Source organism: Malurus melanocephalus, unplaced genomic scaffold (assembly GCF_030028575.1).
Source record: "Malurus melanocephalus ecotype Western Australia unplaced genomic scaffold, MMel_1.1 scaffold_383, whole genome shotgun sequence".
In the NCBI taxonomy this organism is placed as follows: domain Eukaryota; kingdom Metazoa; phylum Chordata; class Aves; order Passeriformes; family Maluridae; genus Malurus; species Malurus melanocephalus.
The window spans coordinates 388,037-400,795 of record NW_026623615.1 but is presented as its reverse complement, the minus strand read 5'-3'; the positions used below and the strand labels follow the sequence as shown (position 1 = coordinate 400,795).

The following is a 12,759-nucleotide window of genomic DNA, read 5'->3' as shown; positions in this document are numbered from 1 at the left end:
CCAAGAAAAGTACACTTAATATTGGATTTCTTCTTTTTTTTTTTTTTAAATGACAATCAGCACAGTCACTCTGTTGACTTGAATAGAAGTATGTGCTTTACATTGTAGGCATTACTATCTACTCATTTTTCTGAAGGAAAAATAAACATTCCTTTATTTACTGGACTGTGGCTTTTTAGGTTTTTTTTTAACTGAAAAATTTAATATTTTTGAAGCACAGCAAAAATATTAATGTTAGAACCCTTATATTATGTAAGGGCTAACAAGGACAAGACAAGTCTCTCTTCTTATCAAGACCATTAATTTCTCAAGTTTATGCCCAAAGAACTGTAGCTGTGGAATTCACTTGGAATGAACACATCCATGAGACAGGAATACTGAGAGGGGATGTCACTGCAGACAAGGAGTTTCAGACTACTCCAAGAAGATATAGGATACGTTTGCCTTTTAAATGAAACTGAGCAACAGAATACTGTTTTCATGTGTCTTCATTAAAAAAATACCCTAAGGTGCCAGAAGCATGTCACAGGAATCTTTGCCTTCTCCCCATGCACTCTTGGCATGGCAGAARTAAGAGGCACTGAAAAACCTTGGCACAAGGGTACACTGCCTGCCTGCCCCAACAGCTGCATACAGACTATCGGCACAGTCTGGTGCTGCTACAAATTTTAACCCATAAAGAGATGCTTCAGGTATCAGAAGTTTGGCAAATGCTAGATAAAGGCTTATTCACCAGCCCTTTCTTCCAAAGTCCCAGCTGTACATGGGATGTGATTAATATACACAGAGATCGGTAGGTATTTCTAATTAAGGTTTTACTTCTGCATCAGACAGGAAGATCTTATTTAGTGTACATCAATACAAATGCCTCAGCAAGGGAAAGGGTTCTAAAATTCTACCCCTTTCTATACTGTTCAAACCCTATCACTTGAACAACCACAGCATACCCTTTCCCGCACACTGTAACAGAACCAACCACAGCTACTTGCTATGCAGCAGTTATTGTTAAGCTTTTTGATTAGGAAGAATTTTTTAATTAAAAAACATACTAAAAGGACCTTTGTCCTTCACACTTGAGCAAACACAGCATGGCCAAAGCACTACTGGCTATTTTGAAAACACTCAAGTAAATGCTTAAATCCCTTGTTATACATTAAGCCCTGTTATATATATCTGTTTTATTTGCATACTCAGCACGAGTTTTGGCCAAGAAACCAAAATGCTAAACTAAAATTAATGACAGAAATTTATTAACTGTAGACTGAGAATTCTGTGTGCACCTATAAAATAAAAAGAGAAGCACAGACGGCTAAAAAAGAGTTTGAAAATGTCAAGTCATTAAGTAGTTTTAAAAGTAACCAAGTCCCATTTCTATTTTCTTTGCATCCKGCCTACTGTCCAAAGAGGTGGAATTTTACCTCAAAAAACTTAACTGAAAGCACCCCAAGACTGAAACTCCAAAAAAAGCATGCACAGTAAACTGTAATCTACTACAAACATTACAGATGCACACATTTTTACCAAAACATGCCTAGATAAAATCTTCTGTTTCATAAGGCTACATTTTTTTCTACCAAAACAGCAGTAAGASAATATAAGAAGAAAACAAAAAATATTGACACAATGTATACAAAGGAGTATTGCATTAAAAATCGTATCATGAAGATCTAAGATGTACCTCTATGTTCAAGGAAGCTTGACTTCCAAAAGCAGAAGCCTCTTCCAAGCTTGTACCTTTTCAAATCAAGTGGGGACTGAAATACAGTCAAAAATTTTCCAAGCTAATACTRACTGGCTAGAAAAAGAGAACACAGATTAAAAAAAAAAAAGTCTGTGTAGGATATTAGAAATCAAAGTTATCTTCGTACACAAGCTACAGGACAGAAGAAGGTGGAGACTTGCCATGGTAAAGTATGTATAGTTTGCATAATTTTGTAATTTTATCTTGTGGCAAATAAACTTTCCAAGAGAATTGCAGGGATAGCTCCTTCTTGCCCTTACCAATCCTTTTAAGAAGCTATACTCAGTGTGAATATCTTTAAAAGATACAACGATAGCATACTTTACTAGCTATAAACAAGAAAACATCTGTACCACTCTGTCTCATCTGAAAATAACCACATGCCTACATTTTTAAGGATCTCCTGAACAAAATCTTTCTTTAGCCAGTGTCAGTGCCTTGTTGGCCCATTTTGCTTAACGCTTTGCTGCCTATAACCATAAGTCAACTTTGCACAGCACAGCAGAATCATGTTTTGGTGTTCTATACAGCCTTGAATAAGATAGCTGTATCAACTGGAACTATTTTTTACTTAGTTTCAATAGCAAATAAATTAAAACTTTATAAACTTGTTATAGGACAAATGTTCAAAGGAACATACTTGGTCTTCAGAAAGATAGTTTCAGACCTATTTCTCTCACTCATCAATAAATGGACTTTGTATTGGGTGTTTTTAGTWGTTCTGCATCAGGAGTACAGACACGCTACAGAAAAGGCTTTAGTTTTGAATGGTAAAATCTGGTATGCAAAACACACTCATTTCAAATAAATTCTCACCATCTAAAGTGGAAAGTCAATGACAGATTAAAACTAGAGCTCTGTGGGGTTGCCAAATATTATCATGGACACTCCTTGCTGAATCATAATTACAGTTTACTTGTTAAAATCCTATGTAATAGCATGAAATATATTAAAAAGAAGCTACCTGGATTTATGAAAAAATTACCTAATCTCAATTTAAACTTTTCTTTCTTGATATTACAAACAACACAGTGTGAAGAGAACTATATTTATTAACATACTACAATTAGAAGGTATWGAACTGCACAACACAGGACATGAAATCAGACTTTTAGTGGGGTCAGCTCCTTTAACTTCTTTTAGTGTTAGAGATAAGGAAGGAGATCGTGTCATGTTGAGGAAATGATCTCTCAAAYAGAAATAAAGAATACCGCCTTTGACCAAAATTCAAGATCAAATACCATTTTGGGTGTTCCTTACCCTTTTTAACTGGTCAAAGGGATTAAAAGGTGCTTGATAGCTTCTGCTAGAAGTAAAGATTAGCAGCAATTTGGGATGAGGTCATAGCAAGATGTACAGGTGGAAGAGACAGAAGAAAGTGATTACTCTAGAATATCGAATTTAAAATTCAATAAAACAAAATTARGCCACTTTCAACAGCCTGAACTGTGTAGATGCTGACTCCAGCAATTACAGTTAACCAAAGAAATGCCTTCCATCACCATCCAAAAAGTCTACTATATACACAATTAGATAATACCAATCCAGAGCCAGCAGAAAGAAGGAAGGGGAGATTGGTGTTCATGGCTATTCTCTTCCAAATATTGCTTGCTCCAACCAAGCAGGTCCACATCACCCAAAGCAGCCAGGTAAGAAAGAGAGAAAAGCAGACACTAAAGTTTAGGAGGTTTGTAAAAGAACAACTATCTCCCCAAAAATGGAGCTTCAGAAGCCCACAGAATATTTAGACAGTTAAGATTATGAACTGTTGTAGTCTATGTCCTTTAGCAACATGAAAAAACCGCTTCTTGTCCCTTCCCCCGCTCTGCAGTAGGTAAATAATACAGCACATTATGCAGAGCTTAAGGCAGGGATCAAACCAACTCATGTTWACTGATGTTAGTCACTGACATCACGATTATCTTATGCTAAATAGACTGAAACTGCAGATCTGTGCTCTCAGCACATGCTTAACCCGTTAGAAAAAGTTTTCTAGTATCATCAAACTTGCTTTCAGACTGAGACTACAATACCTACTCATCTGCAGACAGACGGCTTTGACACTTTCACTAGATAGTCACTCATTAGCCTGGATTCTTCCATAAAACATGGGACAAGAAGTTATTGTTTCTGTGAATTTCAGCGGTCAATTTTCTATAGCTTTGTAAACACCCAAAGTCTCAATACTGACCATTGACCAACTCTACTGAAGGATTTACATTAATTTATTCTTTCACTGATCCACACCTTCTCCAGGTGTCAACAAATTGCAGGAATTCTGGTATGGCTTTGATTTAGATTTGTGSGAATTGCTCTTAGAAGTAATCCATCTCTCAGCAGCAAGGAAGATTTGAMCACTTACTAAAACAGAGCATTTTTGCCATCAATCTCAGAAGCTTATGCAGCTCTTTGAATATGCATGTATCCTATTAGGTCAGAATTCAGCACAGCACCTTCCCTGCCCTGTCCCTGAGAACTATTTCATGGCTTATTGGCTCAGTGAAAGATCAGTATTTGTAACACAAGTTATCATTGCTGCCATGCCACAGATAGGGAAACCGAAGAAGAGGGATGAAGAAACATGTCTGTTCTGCTGCCAGTATTCAGAACATCATGCAGACCCTGGGACCCATACTCTACATTACTTTAATTACTAAGATCACATAAAGCAGGCACATGAGTGTAATGGATACTCTGAAGAACCAACATTCTCTGACTCGATAAAGGAAATACAAATACATTCTCACTAACTGCAATTCTATTAATTCACTTTTGGATCTCCACACACAAAAAGTTTTTTACCAAAAAAAAAAAAAAAAATCTCAACAGGATACAAAAATCTGAATGCCTGTCCTTTTGGGCTCTACCATGTATTTTCTCATCTGCTTGGTCTAGCTCACCTCTAATTGCTTTCATTTGCAGCAAGTTTTAAAAAGTGTTAAAAAAAAACAGTTTTAATGGAAATCATCTCACAACATTAACTGCCATGGAAATGAACAGTACAGCATTAGTGCAGCCTCCGATACATTCATGTTAATGGAAAAGGCAGTGTATTTAAAAACTGTTCTTTAGAATATTTATCAATCAAGAATTGGCTAAAATGAGGTCAAAAGTCTAGTGTGAACTATGGAAAACTTTCAATTCATACTTTTTTCACAGCAGAATCATTCAAAGAATCAAGCAGAGCTCTGACTGCGATTGATGAATTTGCAGAGAAGATTCAACAGCAAAACGGCACAGCTGCAATGCAATAATGGTACTGCAACAGCATCTCGTCTTTCCTGTAACACGTTTGCACAGGGCCGCCCTATTTCCCAGTTGTAACACCTAGCTCCAGTGMAACCCACAACACGATGATACAAGACCCCAAAGTTTACACTGAGCATCAAGGCCACCACCTAGCTAACATCCAAACTCTGCAGCGTAAATTCCTCAGGTTCCTACAACTGAAAATGCATAATCTGCTCAGTCTCTCGATCTTAGCCCTGATCCCTCCCTAATTTTTTAATCCTTTCCACCATATGCACCAGACAACTAGCATTGTATGCTAAGTGTTACCTGGTTTTAYCTTCCATTCTCCTGCTCATTTTTCCTACACAACAAGTGTTGGTAAGGATGCAACCGTTTAAGACACAATTTCTATCAGAATCTGTTTCTTCATTGTTGCTAAAACTTACACAATGCACCACAATTAATTGCCATCCACAATTTCTTAAGACATTCCAGCCCAATCCAAGCAAAAGAGAAAGCAACTTTTCAATGAGCACATGAGATGCTATTTTTACAAGTTAATTGAATTCATAATGAATTATGAAACTCCACAAGGCATTTGAATTTGTCTGAATGCATCTGACTGAATATTCGATCCACCTTCCCCTTGTTATAAAAATTTTACAAAACTGCAATGAAAGGGAATTCTCATTTATTTTCTGTCTGTAATTATTTGTGCCAAATAAAAAAACAGCAGAGACAAAGTACAGCAGATGGAATCTTTTCCCTACATTTCTGCATAAACATTCAAGCTTAGGGAAGGAYAAACAGATGGAGAAATGCAACATCCTCCCAATAAAATGCAATGCTTTAGACTGCTCTTAAAGCTTCACTTAAGCTTCCTTCACAGCTACTGGTAGGAACMAGTCAAGGCATTTCTCTTCAGAGATCTGCTCTGAGTATATTTCTCCACATGTGATGTTGAAGTGAATGACAGCCATCCATTTTCCCTAGCATTTAATACAGAAGGCAAAAGAGCAGAGACCACTGCAAAACAAGCAAAGCGAAAAATTCTATCTACAGTTAAACCCATCYTTCTCTAAAGAAAATTCAATTCTTTCACAGGCTTTATGAGGAGCTGCATGGCTAAACCTCGACCTCTCTTAGCAATATATGTGAATTTAGCACAATGGACAAGGGCAAGGCTGGCCAGACCATGCAGATACATTTAGACCTTCAGCAGGACACACATACACTAACAGAAAAGGCACCTACTTAAAACTGTCCAATGTTTCTCCTCAGCAAAACAGTATTTCAGACTGCGAACATATGCCATCACATATACCATCACAGACTCTAACTTAGAAAACACGTTACAGAGCAGAGAAATTACTCTGACCATTGACAAATTATTGCTACTGTTATATTTCTAAAAACTATTGCTATTCAGCCAGTTACTTTTACAATATCACTTACACAAAACTAATTTTGCTTCTTAGTAAATTAGATTCCTCCATTTCAAAGAACCACTTCATACATGTCACCTCTTTATACAAACAAAGCACTTGTTTTATCAGTAATAGTTCTATCACAACTTATTTCTTTTAAAAAACATGTTCACTTGATAACACTTAAAAGTACAGAAAAAGTATCTATCTAGCTAACTCTTAACTAGTTCTACAACATCCTGTAATACCACTATGTCACTTCTACAAGCTTAACTACGAAAATAAAAGCATAAATGCAGACATCCACAACATATACACTGGTGAACTCTTATTATGCATTTTTTTCTTTGTTATGCCACTACTCCATTTGAGAGCTCCACTTCATAAGTATTCATTCTAAGCTCTGTCGGGCTGCTGTCATTGGTAGATGAATAATCTGGACACAAATGTTCTGCAATTTCCACACAGGCAAAGACACGAGCCAGTTTCTAGAACCRCCTTCACAGGGGAAAGTGAATATGACATCGCCTAAAGCACCACAAAAGAAGAGACTTAACAGTTTAGATGAGGTACTTTTTCATGGTATATCAAAAAAAGTCTTGGGACTCACAGATCCAAAAGAGTGGAAGAYAACAGCTGCTCTCCACAGCAGTTAGTCATACAATTAATTTACAGCTCCAAATAACATGTCGGGCCTGTCATCACTTTAGGATTAGTTGAGTACAGGTTCCACTAMAATTGTAGAGCTTGCTTAGCCCCATTTCTTCATACACTGTATATTGTATACACCCACCACCCCCACCCAGACCAGACTCTACCCAGAACTTCCATAGAACACTCTTAAAATATTTCTGGAAAAGTCATGAGTAATGAAGATCCACTCCATGAAAACAGATCAAAGATTGTGGAGAAAGATCACTTCAAACTCCAGTAAGATGGGGGACTTTCAGTATCACACATAAGTAAAAGTATGTGGAGGACCAAACTGATGCTATTGGCAGGGACAGAATTAAATCTACGAAAAACTGAGCTAACAGACTTGAAAGGACTTTAAGATTTAGTAGTAGACACAAATATCACCTCYGATCAAAGAAATTATACAACAGATGCAAAATCATGAGACACTTTACAAATTACAGTACAAATTCTTGAGAGATCCAAATACCTCTGTAGAGAAACTGAATCACCTACTAAATGGTACTTTAGCATCAAAGATATAAAAAAACTCAACAGCTGAAAATCCATGCTACGCCAGAGCAAATTAGAAACATGACTTCCTTATGAAGAGACAATCAACCATGCCAGATACTAAAGGTAGCTTCCAAGAATAACTGCAAACATTTCACATCCTCATGTCTGCACTTTAAACTGCCTTTAATACAGAAGATACATTTAGTCAAGTATCTCTGAAAGACACACTTTTACCAAATGTAGGTTACTGCTCTCAGATAACTAACTCAATACAACTAATACACGAATCAGACTAGATTGTCCGAAGATCCCTTACGTTACTGAAGTCTGCTATGTCAGTTTGTCTGAATCCATGACAACAGACCAACCTTTAAGCACAGATTTTTTTTTTAACCAGCCACAGCCTGGTACAAAATAAGAAGGCAAATACTWCCCTTGTTAAATCAGTAAGTTCTTTCACATCTACAAGCTCCTCTAAGATCAAATACTTGGGCACTACTCCTCCCAATACTTAAATCAGAAGAGACAGCAGAATCAGGTTTGTTTATAAATTAAACAGTGTCATCAACAATGAAAAAATTGCAAGAATTTTCTTAGCATTGATGCAATAAACACCATTTAAGAATTTTAACTAGGACTGCAACCCTCAGAGATTCAAGCAAAAACTGTTATGTACTTGATTTTTATTTCAAGTTTCCCTGCRCTCATTTTGTCAAATGCTCCCAATATATGAACACTGGCATAGAAGCATACCCTGAGATAAGCCAAACTGAGCAAAAATTAACTTCATGTGATTATTTAAAACAGGGACACTGCAGATTCATTTTTATCTTTTCATCAGCCATATAATGCATTGAAGCTTCAGTCTTTACACTCTTGGTTGCCAGCTTTTCGGCTTCTATCCAGGACAAGGCAGACACGCTCAAATTCAGGACACTACAAGGCAAGAGAAGGATGAGGAGGAAAAGAAAGTGGGAACCTCAGGGCAACTAGGAAGAGTAAGAGCCTAAGCTTCTTCACAGCTGCCTCGGAGTTCTGACAGAGTTAAGAATCCCTCTTAGCAGCAGCAAAGTGAATTGCCCACCCACCACACATTATAACTAACAATAGAAAAAAGGTCCCATCTATTTTGATGGACATACCACTGTGAGCCAAGAAAACTGAGCAGCACAAAATCAGTCTGTTCTGCTCTGTCAGCACTTGAGATAAACACCCACTCAGGAAGAGTGTCTTGAAACCTGAGGAGGATATGCATACTTGACCTGTAACACATGCACAGTCTCTGGGTACTTAAAGACCATATTTATGTAAGGGTATTTTACCAGTCATATCCTTTCAATGAACAATTCTTGTCATTACTATTCCAAAGCATCCCAACAACCAGTCTACAATGAAATCRGAAATTCCTGCAGTACTTCTGTGCATGGGCAATTTGGAATGGGCGGAGTGATGCATTCACTCAGAAATTTCCTTCAGCTGAAGATGTATTTGTTATTATACATTTCTGGGGGGTTTAGRCACATGAGAAGAATGAGATGAATAAAGAGCTAGAACAGCTCATATGAAATACTGAGGAAGAGGAAAAACAATGGGTTTTTTTTTTTCCTGCATAATTGGAATTTGAAATGAAAACTCCATATCAAAATTTTACATTACCTTGAACTTTAAAAACTGGAAAAAATAGGTAGTCTGAAGAGAAATTTTTCATATTGGGCTGATTTTTTTTAACCTTAAATATCAGCATTTAGTCAAGTTAGATAACATTTCGAAATCCCTCAAACCCAAGCCATTCTCACATCCCAGGAATACGCCTCAGAGGATGGTGCGAGTCTTATGTTAAGTTCTACAATTCTCTTACACATSAGAATGAAAAAGTACACAGCTGGATAACGCACACACATACCAAAGTATCCTTCTTAATATCAGCTTGATTCCTCTTTTGCACCACTTAAGAGTTCCTTGTTCTGTGTTTTGGATTGTAATATTTAGGGAGCTATGCCCATGTTTTTGTTCCATTATGCTGGACATAACAAATTAGTTAAGCTGACCACAGTTCCCAGACATTATGGCAATACAAAGAGCAAGCAAAATACTTCCTTTCAACTAACTGGAAGAAGCTTCTAGAAGCACTTATGTCCACAGTAGTCATGCCAGTGTATCAGAGAAACAGTAGGTGTAGAAATTATATACCTGCATTTAATTTTCGCTATGTGCAACATAAAAATGTTTGTCAGGGGGAGACAAAAACAAACTTYGTTGCTTGCTGAAGAGACCCCATTCCATTTATGCAAGCCTGAAAACAGCATGCATGTACAAATAAAAAGGACATGACATCACTGAGTGACTGACTATCCACAGAATGACTGTTCTTGTTGTAATATATGAAATATACACGATAATATATAAACATAGAGAGAGGCTTGTGAGTATGGTCACATCCTCACACTGGAGACTTACATAATCAAAGTGTGTAAAGTGAAAAAAGTATGTGGTATAATTTGTATTTTAGTTTATAATCTGAACACAAATCATCAAGGTTAAACATTGTATGGCTTATTCTCTGAAGCACTATGAGATACAGTGAATACAATTAATTGCTTCTAACTACAATGAGAACACACTTAACATAATTTGACATAATTGACTGCCTCCCTCCTTAAAAGAGCCCTTTTTTTCAAATTAGGCTCAAGATACAAGAAGCAAAACTAGCTTTTATCAAACAGCTGCCTCCAGAAAGTAACTGGAATGAATATATCTACAAAAATTAAGTAAAAAGAGATTGTTTTTCACCAGTCAAGCCACAGATAAAATCTGATAGAGAAACAACTAGTAGCTGGATGCATTTTTCCATTTATAAATATCTTTTCTTAGATTTACAAGGATCAAGTGCAAGCACTGCAGGAGATTCCTATGTGAACTTTATCTGCAATTTAATCCTTGAACGGCATGCTGTATAAGCATTACACTGTACTATAATTTAATACAGGACATACACTTCAGCAGTTACAAATGATGGACTATTTAAAAGCATGTAACTGTGACCCAGAGATGTACAAAGGCATTCAAAACAGCATCTTATTTTGGATTGGGGAGATTAAATGCTGAGTTTGGGTAGGGTCTCTAAAAACATAAAGAAGTGGTTTTTCACTAAAGGATTAAAAAATGGCCATTACCATTTTAAAAATACGTTGTATAGGTTTAATAAACAGTGATGCTATTTTAAGCCTGAGACTATGAAAGTGTATAGGTATCTCTTTGGTTTTCCCCGAAATTTTCACAGCACTAGAGGAAAAAAAACCCAAACCTTAATGTTTTATTATCATGCTAATTCTTTCCAATCCTCTAAAGCACGCTATTTAATGATGCTAGTTGAGAAAACAGTGGGAAGGCTCAGTAAAAGACAGTCTCACATCATGTGTTTCATTTCAGGCTGGGGCTTGGGTTTGCTCCTCCTTTCCTTTTCAAATAAACATGAGCAGTTATGCAACCCTCTGAAAAATCTGAAAAAATCTGCCCCTCCCAAACCTGCCCATGTAAACCCTGAAAAACATAAAGAGGGAAATTGTTTGTCAGCAGCATCTTCTGCATGAATCGAARATGTCATGCTTTTCACATGTGTGTTCAGCATATTGTAGCATACACCCAACTTCCCCCTGGAATAATTTCGCCAAGGTACAGAAGCTTTTACCCAGGGCTGGAGAAATACTTGCAATCGCTGGTAATGCGGCAGAAGAAGGGGCGGGGGGTGCACARGCAGGAGCTGCATTTATTTCCTAACGTTCTAGCCGGGGTAACAGATTCATTCACAGGATTTTGTCTCGTCCTTGTTTTCCACCCCTGAGTGCTTGACTGTATACCAGCGGGTGTTACCCCGCAGTCGCTAAATAGTCTCCCACACCCACACCTGATGCTGGTTTTGTAGAGGACGCAATACAGGAAGGGGAAGAGGAAAAAAAAAAAAAAAAAAAAAAAAAAAAAAAGGCAAATCTCCTCTCCCCATCGGTCTCCATAAAAGGGGACCGCTGCCTCTACACGGGCGTGAAAAGCAGCAGCAGCCGCCGAAGCTTTGTTGTTCACTGCGGAGCATTTGGTCGTGCGCGCAAGGTGGCTCCTTCCCGGCTACTCCAGGAGACGCCCGCGCGGGCAGAGCGGGGCTCGCCAGCAGCCCACAGCCACATTCCAGCATCGCCCGGCATGGATCTGCTGCCGCCGGGAGCCGGGAAGCCGCCCCGGGTCCCACGCGGGCTTCGGCCGCGCGACCCTCCCCGATGGCGGCCGGGGGATGCGTTTGTGGAGCCGTCCTCAAGGCAGGCGAAGGCGCGCAGCTCTGCGCTGAGGCGCGCTCCCCTTGCCCGCGATTCCCGGGAGGAGCGGAGGAAGCGTAGCAGATGGGGGGGACAGCACAGAGGTGAATCCCAAGGAAGGATGCGGAGCCGCCGCCCGCAGCCCCCCGCGGGCGTTACATAACGGCGGCAGCGGCCGCGCCGGACTGGGCTCGGGCGCCCCTCCCGTGAGGACGGGCATCGGGAGGGGGCACTGAGGCTGCGAGACCCCCGGCAGCTCCGCCAGCATCCCCTCCCCTCGCGCCTTCGATAACCGAGCAGCGATCGATTAGCGGTGCGATGGGAAGGAGGGAGCGGGCACAGCACACAGCACGCACCCCACCCACCCCGGGGAGCGGTGATCGCCCGGCCCGTCCCGGGAGCCACTCACCGGCAGTGGTGGATGGTGGCAGGTCCGGTCGGCGCTGGCCGGGTCTGTCCGGCGCGCTCGAGAGCAGCCGCGGGTGTCCGCAACCGGCGCGGCCGTTGCAGCGGCGCCGCCCCCCCCGCGCGGGCATTGGCGAGCGCGCGGCGCCGCCCGCCCGCCGCGAGCGCCCATAGGCGGCGCGCGCCGTCCGGCCGGGGCCGCGTCCGCCCCCCGCGCGCGGGCTGAGGGGCCGCGGGACGGCCGCCGCTGCCGCCTTAAATGGGCCGCGGGTGCGGCCGCGCTCCGCCGGCCCCATTTCCCCCGTTATTCCCGTTATTCCCGCTCGCCCCGACGCGCGGCGGCAGGTGCGCCGCGACAGGTGGAGCCTCGTCCGGCTCGCGCATCCTGTGCTTCCCATTCCTCTTACACCGAGGCGTATCGATGTCCTATGTGTCTCGCCGCGCTCGGGCAGTTTTGGGT

At 40.5% G+C, this 12,759-nt stretch overlaps 1 protein-coding gene across 1 annotated transcript in view; it reads right to left on the bottom strand.

Annotated features, from left to right (window-relative positions):
• TPPP (tubulin polymerization promoting protein) overlaps positions 1 to 12,377 on the bottom strand; it is a 78,261-nt gene extending 65,884 nt beyond the window's left edge. Inside the window, exon 1 of the mRNA XM_057379056.1 lies at positions 12,304 to 12,377. The gene's annotated coding sequence lies outside the window, so the exon portion shown is untranslated. The remainder of the gene's footprint in view (positions 1 to 12,303) is intronic.
• Positions 12,378 to 12,759: the final 382 nt, after the last annotated feature.